Source organism: Temnothorax longispinosus, chromosome 6 (genome assembly GCF_030848805.1).
Source record: "Temnothorax longispinosus isolate EJ_2023e chromosome 6, Tlon_JGU_v1, whole genome shotgun sequence".
NCBI classification, from domain to species: domain Eukaryota; kingdom Metazoa; phylum Arthropoda; class Insecta; order Hymenoptera; family Formicidae; genus Temnothorax; species Temnothorax longispinosus.
Genome location: NC_092363.1, coordinates 18,392,545 through 18,405,441, shown reverse-complemented (window position 1 = coordinate 18,405,441; position 12,897 = coordinate 18,392,545).

The window sequence follows — 12,897 nt, the reverse complement described above, 5'->3', positions numbered from 1 at the left end:
GCTACACGTGGAGCAGGAGTGCTTAGTGGCGCGATCAAGTGACGGAATAGTGAACGTTTGTAGAAGATTTTTGATCAGCCGGTATAAAGATCTCTCATTATTTTTATATTTTTAGAAAATATATTTTCCTCATATTCTATTTTTTTATATCATTTAGATTCATCAAGTAAAAATTCCGCGTGTTTAATTTGTTAAATTTATTCATCTGAGTGTCTCGTTTTGTTATAGTTTACATTTAAAAAAATCACGTTGTGACCGTGAACACACATTGAGAGACACACGTGATTTTTATTAAAAAATAATACGTGCAAAAACGTCCGCAATTTTTATAACAAGCTAAATGTTTGCAGTATACAGTCAGCAATTCGACACTGAATTTAATTAAATTGAGTCACTTAATTATTTAACTGATGGCATACTAGCTCTGATAACTCTGTAAAATGCAGACATTGAACTAGGTACGTCCTGAACAATAAACCAAGCTTCGCTTGAAAATGCGGGATAATTAAGGTCAAATGCAAAGCGATAACATCGGAATACCTAATCGAGAGAATCCGCGTTGAAATCATTAGTATGCACATTTGTCACCTTTCAATGAGAAACAATGAACGTGAGACCATGAAAAAAAAAACCATCAGTACGGTTGTCAGCGAAGAGAAATCATTATCAGGATGCATGTTATTACATCGCGATATTTTCTAACTTTCGCTTAGAAACGAATACGTAAAATATCATTAAACGAACATTGTCGCGAGAAAAGTGAAAAGAAAATATTAAACAATAAGAATCGCGAAGAAATTTACTTATAATATTGTCGTATTAGATGAATAAATAATACGCACGCGCGAACAAATTATGAATGAAAGTCTTCCTACATAATTATCTTTTCTCTATATGACTCATTAGCAAAAGTGAAATTTTATAATGAAGAAAAAATCCTAATTAGCGGTATAAAAATTTTGTACATGTTGCAGGACGATTTTGTCAAACTTTGCTACTATTAAAATAATTTTTGCATAGTGAAATGGATTTATAATTCGCACCTATAACGAAATGGTTTTATAATAAAAAAATATGATACTACTTTTCTGTCTGCTTTATAGAATTTTATTTTTATTTATTATATTCTCTTAAATATTCGCGGCAGTAAGATCTTCGGAACAGCTACTTTGCAAGTGCATACGTAACAATAGTATCATTATGCGCACATATTAGCCGACATTTTGTGAAAGTATCGGATAAAACATGTTTTAAACACGCTAACAGCTTTCTATACCGAAAATGTGTCGCCAATAATAAAAACGGTAATTAACCTTTTGCGACTTTGTGAAAAATGGATCTTCTCCAATCATTTCTACATCGCTGAAACGTAATTTGCAAATGCTTCTTACATTTTTAGCATAATTCCCTAAAAATTCAGAGAGTTCTCTTGTAAGATTATTATTCAACCGAACACGATAACTCACTTTTTTGAAGGCGTGCGAAAATTACAATTGAGAAACTGAATATAGAATAGTTTTTACGAATTCATTAAAAAAATAAATTATTCCGCCTACAACAGCTCTAACAACCGTTCAATTCGTCCGGGATATTCTGTACGTTAGAACACGAGGAATACTGTTTAGTGTTTATCTTTTGCTTCCTATATATGCCTCACATGCGCCCTACGAATGTCCCCCGAACCGCGCCGTCCTTCACGCGACGCGTGTCCTGAAAACAATAGAAACTCGAGCTATACACAAGGGAAGTTTGTTCCGTGCAGTTCTCTCGCGCGAGCGTGCATTTAATACGCGAAAAGCTCGTCGCTCGGTCGCGGTTGCGGGAAGTGTCGACGAGTGTTACATGCGAGAAGTCGATTTCCGTGTTTTCGACGGGATACGCAGCCTCCTGCTTAAAAATGGAAATAACGCACGACGTGGAGCCGGATTTCTCGAGCGCGAAGACGCTGCATTTCCGCGAGCCGATAGACAAGATTGACGAGGATCCCTCGACACGCCTTAACATCTTCGATACTGTTTACAGAGCAACGACCGGAATGACAATTAAAGGGTAAGATTTCATGTAAGATATCGTCTAGCTTGTCAGAGAAATTAGAGAAATACTGGAAAATTACTCGGCGAAACTCAAGGAGTTTTATGAACCTTTTGTAAAAACAATCATTAACCTTCATTGGTCGCAGTATATTTACTAGATAAAACATAACAAGTTTCAAATAAAGTTTATTTTTTAAGTTATTATATTTAAAGTTAAGGTTATATATAGTTTTTAACGTGCCGTCAACCTCTTTATTGTATAGGTTATATATGACACTTCTCTCAAAAAATACTTTAATCTTTTCGATTAAATTAAGGTTATATTTAAGAAAATTGTAAGGTTATATTTGAGAAATAGATAAAATTTTACCCATATGTATTTCCTCTAATTTGTAAAGAGTTTGAAAATAAGAAAGCGGAGCAAAATATTTTCTGCTCAAACAATTTTGTCCTTTGGTTACATAAAAACATGCTATATAGCAGCAACTGATATTGACTAATTATTTATAGCAAATTTTAATTGTTACATACGAAAAATAGAAGATATATAATTCTTAATATATATTTCTTTTTACGTTTTAAAGGGTAAAATTGACTGATTTTAATAAATCAAGAAAAGAATTAATTATTACATTTTTGCGCTAATTATATTTTATTTTCTTAGGGCCGGTTGTTCCAACCTGTTGGTAAGCTAACTAATAGTTAAATCATATATCTATCTTTGTCTAATGTAAAGGATAAACAAAGACATATATCTATATATGATTTAACTATTAGTTAGTTTACCAACAGGTTGGAACCGGTTGGAACAATCGGGCCTTAATCTATCAAAATCACACAATTTTATTCTTTTTAGAACGTAAAAATTTGACAAAAAGTAACCAATTAATTATACATTTTTTCGATTATAATAAAATAAATTTTTTTCTCCAAATGTCAGATTTAATATACGATAATAACCAATTAATTGAAATTAATTTGAAATGCAGATAACAAAATTTTCGACTTATGTTTATTTTGTAATATTTCATGTGACGACGAAATATTTCAAGTATCACAAAATACAAGCTATAATTGCCATTCTCGGTACGGGATAGCTTACCGTTGTTTATATGTATACATGCGGTTACCTCGAAGTCACTGCGCAATGAGACTCACGATTAGGTACCTACATCATATTAACAATTCGATTGTGTCACGTAGAAAAGTGCAATGGAGAATCATTCGATGACAATGAAGCAATTTTCACGGTAATATATCATATGATAATAAATCATCTTTCACTATAATTAACTTTATAAGAAACGTCTCAATGTTTTCAGCTGAGTTTATTAAATTTCTAGAGATTCGACGAAACGAATAAATGCAAATGAAGGCCGTATTCTCCATTGTGTTTAATAATTACGAGTGTGTTTTATGAAACGTTTTATGAAAGGAGTTGGTAAAATTTACATGCTATATGATTGATACTTAAAGCGTCGGCGAATAATGTTACGTCATCGTAAATTACATTCATAAACGTAAAACCGGCTGTTCATCAACGAGAAAAAAATTTCAACGAAGTTTCAACAAAATCTTGTCTTCCGAGTGTCGAATATCGACATTAATCATTCGATTTGACGACTCGTTTATATAAATCTATTCTTAATGGTACAATTGAAAGGCGATGTCCATGTGAAAAAAACAAATCAAATATGCAGAATAATGAAGAAACTCCATATGTCTTCGACACATTGTTTTCCCTTTTTTCAGTTATATCACTAATAACAAACCGTTCTATGAAAAACTGAAACGTTTTCACTGGAAAACTACCAACGACTCTGATTAACCGGATTCCGAGATATCGATTGTTAGTGACAGCATCGAGAGAGTTAATATAGATAACTAAGTTATATAGAATTTTATATCTATGTGAGTAATCATGATATTTTGTTAAAATGTCGAAGCTAACTATACCAACCTAATAGACACCTATTGTCAGCGTGCTTCAATCTTACAACTCCGTAAAATACACAACAGCTACAACGACGTCAGTTATATTATCAATAGTAGACTGTCAAACGCATTCTAAAATTAATCACGTACGTGATGTCTGGAGCCTAGAGATTTCGTTGCGAAAGAATGCGATGGGCCCGACAGACCTGACATAGCGAGTTTGAAGAATATCACGACGCCTCCGTCTTCGCTTGAACATTAAGAAATAACATCTCTCTCTCTCTCTCTCTTTTGATGGAGTTATTCAACCTTTTACGGTTCGGTTACGACTACAATTTATCTCATTAACATCGCCGCGAGCGTTTTCACATAACGGTGCACTAGCGCCGGTCTCGATCCCGATGCAAGGCACTTCATCGCGCAACCAATTTACAGCCGAAGCTGCATATCGTTAGTTAGTATTGCACTTATCTTTCGGCGTCCTACTGTTAATTCCAAATTTATTGACGTGTTAATATTTTACTCTCGATATATACAAGCTTCTCGAGAAGAGCGAAAAAGAATAATTCAAATAAATGCAAAATATAGAATAATCTTTTTATGATGCTTATGAAAAAATTTTAAATAACCGTCGGATGTGCGTGCATGCAGGATGCATAATATCTATACACTGGGTCAGGAAATTTACATTTGTATGTATAATTTATAATATCGATCGCGTATTGCGCGGATAGAACATGATCATATCTTTATTATACTTAATTTATATGCCAAAAAAATCTTACACGTGCCGATTTGTAATTCAAGCGGAATGTAATTCTATTATAATAGTATAGAATTCTAAGAAGTTCTTCCTGAAGAACCACTCAATCATGGACCTTCGAACTATCTTCATCTAATTTCAGGCATAGGCAGGTACCACTTAAGATCGATGAATCGATCGGCCCTGCCTCACAAACATGATTTCTTCTTAGTTTGCGATCGCATCTTCGTTTCGATCATAATATTATGTTCGTCTATCAACGATCACAAAGCTCATGTAAAAACTCTTTTGAAACTCTTTAAACGTCTACTCATTTTAAATGCAACAGGTTAAGCAAAATAAAATTAATGAAATAAAATAAGGCGTATAAAATTAAATTTTATGAAATATGACTGAGAGTCGACGTAAAATTTTTATCGTTAAACTCATCGACATATTGCTTTTTATTTAAAAAAAAAAAAGATTTCGTAATTTTGATAAGATATTTAACGTAGGTTAAAATGTACCTTAAGTCCGGTTTTATTAAAGTAATGTCGATGAATATTCATGAAGTTACTTCGGTTGAATCCTACCGGTGTTCACGGACGCTACGATTATATGGCTCCAACGCAAATTACGATTTGCGTAAGCTACCGTGATCGATGATAGCGAGGTCGACTTCACCAAAATGTAGCCTTGCAGAGAACGGATAAAACGACGAAAAGGCATCAGCTGGCAGACGTCGTAAATATATATATTCAAAAGTGTACAGTTTGTTGAAAACAGCGCTCGGTAAAAACCAACACGATAACCATCAGCGATCTCGTCAAGAATCATTCTTTATTTAGCATCCACCTTCTTCTTATTTTATCATCAAAAATCGCGCTCTAGAAAGTGGAATTTCTAAATATCATTGCAGATGAAATATCGCATTCCAAAAGTTTCAGTTCTCTCGTAAAATAAAGGAACATTCTTATAATATAAACGTTTTTGATAATCAAATTAGATATCACGATTAGATATCAGGAATATTCTTACAAAAATATGTCTCAGTTTTTATCTAACTTGCCGTTTACATTTGTAGAAATATAGAAAATTTGTATAATATTACTCCATTATTTTAAAGTTGAATATACAAGAATTTTTTTTACGTACTAATTCCTTTTTGCTAAACAATAAGTTTCGTAGAAGAAAGAAATGTCATACATATTAACATGAAAATTATTATATACAATTTATATATTCAATCAGTAAATGCAATAAAACTAAAAATATATTTTTGCAGAATTTTTATTCTTTCTTTTAAATTTCCTATATTTGATCATTTGATCAAAAATTGTGATGACTTCTAATTCTGACAAATATTTCAACATGAAAGAAATTGTTAAACTTTTTATTATATTTCATTTTCTTATAAATATTATTTGACAATTCATAATGTAAAAATAATGTTTCATATGCAATGATCAAACAATTTCGACAAGCTCGAATATTAAGATACGATCATTTAACGCGAAAGGAAAAATGAGACGTGTATAATTTTGTTGTGCGCATAAAAGACATATTTTCTTATGCTGCATATGTATATAGATAAGTCCTTCGATCCACGATAGTCTGTCATTATGATAATTTAAAGAGTATAGGATTATGTTGCGAGACATACATGACGATGGAGAACGCGAAACTACTTTCACCAGTCGTTAATCGGCGACAAACCTTTTTGCCACTGTTCGGTCGATTAAAGCAACTTAGAAAGTTAACAGCAGCATCGATCGAACGCGCGAATTGCCATAGTTTTGACCCAGCATAAATAATTCGTTCTCGCACTTTACTCCATTACCGCACTTAGCGTGAAATATTCTAATTGTGAGTCATTAACAGTTCTTTTTTTATCTAATATACAGACTGATGACGTAAGATACTAATTAAATCACGATGAGTGGGTCCATATTCTTGCTTCTGTTTGACATTACATTTAGCACTAAACGTGACCGCGTGATTTAGAGTTTTGTTTATTCGAAATGACTGTAGTTCCAAATTTAAACGTGAGACAAAAGAAAGATCCAAAGTAAGAGCTGGTTGTCTTTCCTGCAATGACAAGGTATTTTCTTCGCTGTATTGTCTTCGCTTACGTTGTTGAGAAACAAGGTTTGGGTACTCTGAAACTAACTGTCATGTCCCGGAAGCAAGAATAACTCCGAATAACTCTAATTTTGTTGCGCAACGTCACTCGTGATTATCATGCGTGCATTCGGTTTGCTCTTTGCGGATGTATACGGAGACGTCAAGCATTTTTCATGGCATTCGAGCAATATCCGAGACAAAATTTAGAACGTGTAACATTAAAAGAGTGATTTGTTTAAAATTCGTGAAAGGTATGATAATAGTATCATTTTGAAAAAACCTGAGTTCAGATATAATTTCTAGATATATAAAGTGATCAGATAATATTAAAATAAAGTAGGGACATAAAAAAAGCCAACGTAGAATCATACAATTAACTGTTAATATTTTACATATAAACTACAAATTTACATTAAACACCGTTTAATTACATTGATCTATACTCTCACTAAATTTCATAGTTGATCGTTTAAGTATTGCACGCTCCGCTAATTATTTCGAACCCTAATTATTCTTCGCGGAAATTCTAACGAAATGTTAATAAATCGTAGCGGATCGTTGTTATCGTGCTAGTTGACGCCTGACGGTCATATGACTTCAATTTTCTCAACAAAGAGAATATTTACAGATGGTCTTCGATAAAACCGCCGCTGCACATTACCTGAACCTAACGGTAAAATAAGACCGATAAACATTGGACCACACTGTGGTAGTGCCACTCCTAGTCGACTGCAGCATACGTGAGATTATGCATCTTGCACGTATGTATGCATCCTTCGCGTATCCTGCGTATATAATTGACCTGATCCGATTTAATGTGTATTAGGTCAGATCCTTCTTTGAGAGAACTAGACATATCGTTATTAAAGTCTAAAAACGTGTTGGAGATTGAGAATCTCAACTTCCGTTTAAAATATCTTATCAAGAACTTTCCCTTTTTTATTTATAAGTATTAAAAACGCTTCGAGTGTATACATAAAATATGCTCGTGATATAAAATCACAAACAAAATAAAAAGAGAGAGAGAGAGAGAGAGAGAGAGAGAGAGAGAGACTGTCAAAGCCTAAGCACAGCAAGTATACGTGCGTAAATATTTAGTAATGCCTCATTAAGAAATACACGTGAAAGTCAAGCGTATCTAATTTAAAATATGACTGCGTAACGGTGAAGCTATTTTACGTAAAATATTTCTATTTTGAAAACAGCTCTCGTCCACAATCTGTGCAATATACGAGTAATTTGAATATATGCAAATTATAATGACCAATGAACTTTCAAAAAATCCCGAAGATTTTTGGTACAGTAATGATTATTATTATAATATATTTCGCGAATCAAGATGAGTATTCATACCTTAATATCAGAATATCGGCACCAAGTACTTATAACTATTTATAACACGGTATATCCAATCGCATTATAGCAAACATATATGAAAATGATTTAAGCACTGAATTCTACAACGTGTTATTTATGACCTCGCGGCGGTTTATGATTATCGAATAGGCATAAGTTATGAGACTGCCGATTTTAATAAAATACTATTATGTCTCATATGTAACCACAATTTCTCGGATTCCAATAACTTATGATAAGCGATGATTTCTGCGAATGCTAGATATGCGAATTACCATATCAAACAGTATTGATCCTCGAATTTTCTCATATGCCGAAATACGTCCACAAAATAAACATTCAAATCGAATCGAATCATATCGTATCATAAATCGTCAAAACTGTTCGCTGATATTATTCTATCATTTAATCTTCCAAATAACTTCCGAAAAGTTTTCGGAATGATATAATAATCATTAGTCGACGAATTAGTTTGTTCACATGTGTGCAATAAAAAAAAAGATAGAAGATTTTGATGAGATAGAAAAAATAGTTATATTAGACTAGCAGCTAAAGTCTGTCACTCGGCGGCTCAATAAATAAAATGTTGATTCCTTCTAGTCGCAAACAAGTCCATTTGCATTGATCTAATTCGAGAGAAATGGAACTCGAACGGCCGTATCAGATCATCGTTAAAATTTGACTTACTTCCAAGCTATGTAGCAGCTTGTAAACCGGTAGGCAATATGAATACGATATCTTAGTCATTGGATTTTTCTCGGATTTTTACGAGTGCACCGAGACAAGTCAAGTGCATATTTTTGCCGCGGTCAGTCTAATCGGTTATCATTAATAAACTGGTTCGCGCGCACCGACGATTGCCAAGTGGAATGAGATGACATGGAACACTGACCGGTTGACTCTGTTTTACAAATAGAAGCTGCTCGAGACGTACGATAGGCGATCGGTGTCGCCGCTCGGTTGTATTAGGAAGAACGACCATTAACGACTCCTCGATATCGTTTGATAACGCGTGTGGCGACTGGCCGCCGCGACATTTGCATATCTGTTATACGACGGCGCGACGTGTACATCACCGCCGGATTGCCTCGAGAGTCGCAAACAAATCTTCGACTAGAGAAACGTATAATACCTACGCTTTATAATCGAAATCGGTTATAACTGTATTCCAAGTGTCACGCCGAGTATATTTTCATATCTGATTGGGCGACGGGTAGTGTGTCCACTCACCGACCGAAGCTTGATTATCGCGCGAGTGGCGATGCAGGAAACCGGATATACCGTGGAAATAAAGGGCGTGCTCGCGGCGATTATCCTCGCCATCGTGTATATTTGCCGTATCAAGTGTACCTCGTATAGAAGAAATATACCAGAAATCCATTGCGATATTTGCACCGTTTCGCAATCATAGTCTCGAGACTATAGATTCTTAATAGGTACCTATATAATCACACACATGCTTTAAAGTAAATGTTATTTTATATTTATATTTGAAAAAACTTGCTTCATATTTATATTTTCTATCTTGCTGTCTCTCTTTCTCTCCAAACAAAACATTATGAAATGTATTCATCACTCACTGCAAGATTCGTTAATCATTTTGCTTTTCAATGAAATATTAACAAGCGTATGTGTGATTTTATATAGGAAGAAGATTGATATTATTTATTTTAACGAGTAAGAATTAAACAAAAACTTGGAAAACCTGTATTTCGAAGACGAGACTAATAATCCAGCAAATTAATTTTTCGGATTAATGTCCTACTTTTCAAACTTCGGGATGAGTTTATCGGGACCTAATTTTGTTCAGATTTTTTTTAACGTGTATTCGCATTCCAATCGTTTAACTAATGTTAACAAGTATGCCAATAATGTTTCTTGTACGATCTGCGTCCCAAATCGAAGCCTACCTGACATATCGATCTTTTAATGTCACGCGCTAACGGTATATCTCGTATCTCCCTGTTTGAAGCGCTATCGCACTTGCGGGGATAGAATTGTATTTTTATTCCAAAATATCGCGTAAAACAAGAAATATATTATCCGTCAACTCCAGGAGGCTTATACTTAATTATTGCAGATTGATTATTTGCAAGTCTATGTCGACAAAAAGCGATCGAGAAATCTTTATATATAACCGCGTGTATTTATTTATTCTCTTATTAACTGATAAATATTTCATTCTCTCGTTAAGTCAAACAGTTTATTTTGCCACGCTATATCGTTTCGCGTGTATCTCTTGCAAAATAAAGTACTGCAGCACTCGAAGTTACGTATATATAGGCAATAATTCAAAAAAGTCGCAAAAATCTAAGCTGATCCTACATTAATCCTGTCCGCAGCGCGAAGATCGCGACAGCATCTGGAACGGATGTTCCATGTTCTCGAGAATATCGACGCGGCGCGATCTATCAACTTTTTCCCTTCAACGTCATTGTAAGGCGTCGTCGTCAACCGAATAATCAATGGAATTTTCTTAATTAATATCGGCACACTTCCACACTACCGTTCACTGACTTTATTCCAGCTCGACTTTCATCTCTCGCAGACGTTTCTTTGCCGCAACTGCACCGAGGCAAATCTCATTCTGCTCGACGACAACGATGGCGACACGAAGAATGTCATAATGGTCCTCAATTGGATCCAATCTATTATTTTTTTTAAATACTTACAGAAATTATATACGTTGTTTGCTTTCTCTCTCTTTAAATGCTTTATAAAACTAATTGATAGGCCAATACGCCAATTGACGGAAATAATCGTGTATCAAGGCATTCTGATCTTTGCCTCGAATGAAGTAGTTTTGATATCAGTAAGTAAAGTTCGATATACGAGCAGGCAGTTGTAATATTAAAATAACGTACGTATAACGTTGAATTGAGTCATATTTCAATCCGGGAACAAAATTTTGTAACGTTTATTTAATTAATACTCGGTCGAGTCATACTCTTCGCTTGAACGAAGTGTGTGTTTTATTCGTAATGAACAAACACAAAGACACGTGCAGAAACGATGACAAATTGCAAAAGCATTCCTCGACGATCGTAAAGGTTTCTACGAGGTTTCTACTGCACGCCGTGTAACCTGATTAGCATTCGCCCTTGGTCATTACCCTTAATAAAACTTGTACCGACTGTACTCGTAACACTCGTAAAGAAACTTTTGCCATGTGGAAACGAAAGAAGGTGAAGGATGAACAGATCATCAACCGCGATCAAGAGCATCGATTGTTTCCCTTTGAAGCAACATGCAGCTATTCACGTTTATATAAACTTACATATACAGTCTACGTACGATAATTCTAAAAATGTTTGTTTGCAAAGTAAATAAATAGTGAATTCGGGCGCTTGCACTAGTGCACACTGAGTGCGCACTAAGGCGCACTTAACACTAAGGTGTTCTTAATCAATTGTTATATTTACAGATCATCTCAAATGCTTCTTAGTCTGTAAAATAATTTGTACAGCATCCATATAGATCCATATACAGATTGTTTTATTGGCTAAAAAGTTTTTAAATGTGTATTTAAATGACTTTAAATATAAGAATAGATTATAAACAAGCCTTAGTGCGCACTCAGTGTGCGCTAGTGCAAGCGCCCGAATTCGCTATAAGACAACGAAAATTAAGCAAAAATTTAAGTAATTATTAGTATGACATAACACACAAATTGTAATAGAAAAACTAAGTACATAATATTAATCGAGTTCCATATATTATGCAATTTAAGCGACACTCCTTACACTAACAAAGTTTATTTATTTATGCTCTTCTCTCTTCCCCCCCCCTTTGTCTCGCTCTCTCTATTTGCAAGGTGAGAGAAGTTATCCTTCAAATTACGAAGCCATTAATCGTTCATTACGTCCTTGCGATCAACGATTGCACGCGCGACTTATGTACGTAAGTTCAAGCCCTACTAACTGAGTTCTGAAAAGCGAGATTTCCGTCCTTGTTCAGAATGTTCAGAATGCGCTATTGAAGAGTTTCAAGGTTGTTTCTGTAACGGAGAACTACTTACTACTTACGTATAGTACCTACTGAGAAGTTCGTCGAGCCAAGTTTCCCAAACTCGGCCAAATTCAGTAACACTATACTATTCATAAACTCATTTGCTGGTCATTAAACCGGTCATTAAACTTTAACCTTCAACAAAATTTTTTTTTAATCCCATCATATTAAGGAGATTTACGTGGCTATTGTAAATGATTATACGTAACATTAATTATAATTTTCTTTGCAAGTTTTGCAGCTCAACAGCATATATTTTCGCGACGATTTATCAATATAACTTCATCAATTTCACTTATTTAATATTTTATCAGAATAAATAAATAAGTGCATTAGATGTTTCCCGAATCAAAATCAATCAAACTTATCGCGTAATTAAACTGAAGAATTATATCTTGATATCCTTGTCTAATTTAATATACTTATGACGAATTTACAATATTTAATTGATATTTTTAATATGACATTTATATAAGGAAATAAAGATTAAATAATCGGTATACTTTGCCAAATATTCCGAGACAAGTTAAGTACGTACAATTGTAGACGGAAACGTAGAATTCTTGGAACGTTCAAAATAAATTACATTGTTAACAGTTCTTGCAATATCACGACATTTACAAATGACCACAATTCTGCACTTACCATAACAGATTTCTCAAAGTGCTCATTTGTGACATGCGTCAGATTCGTCGTAAC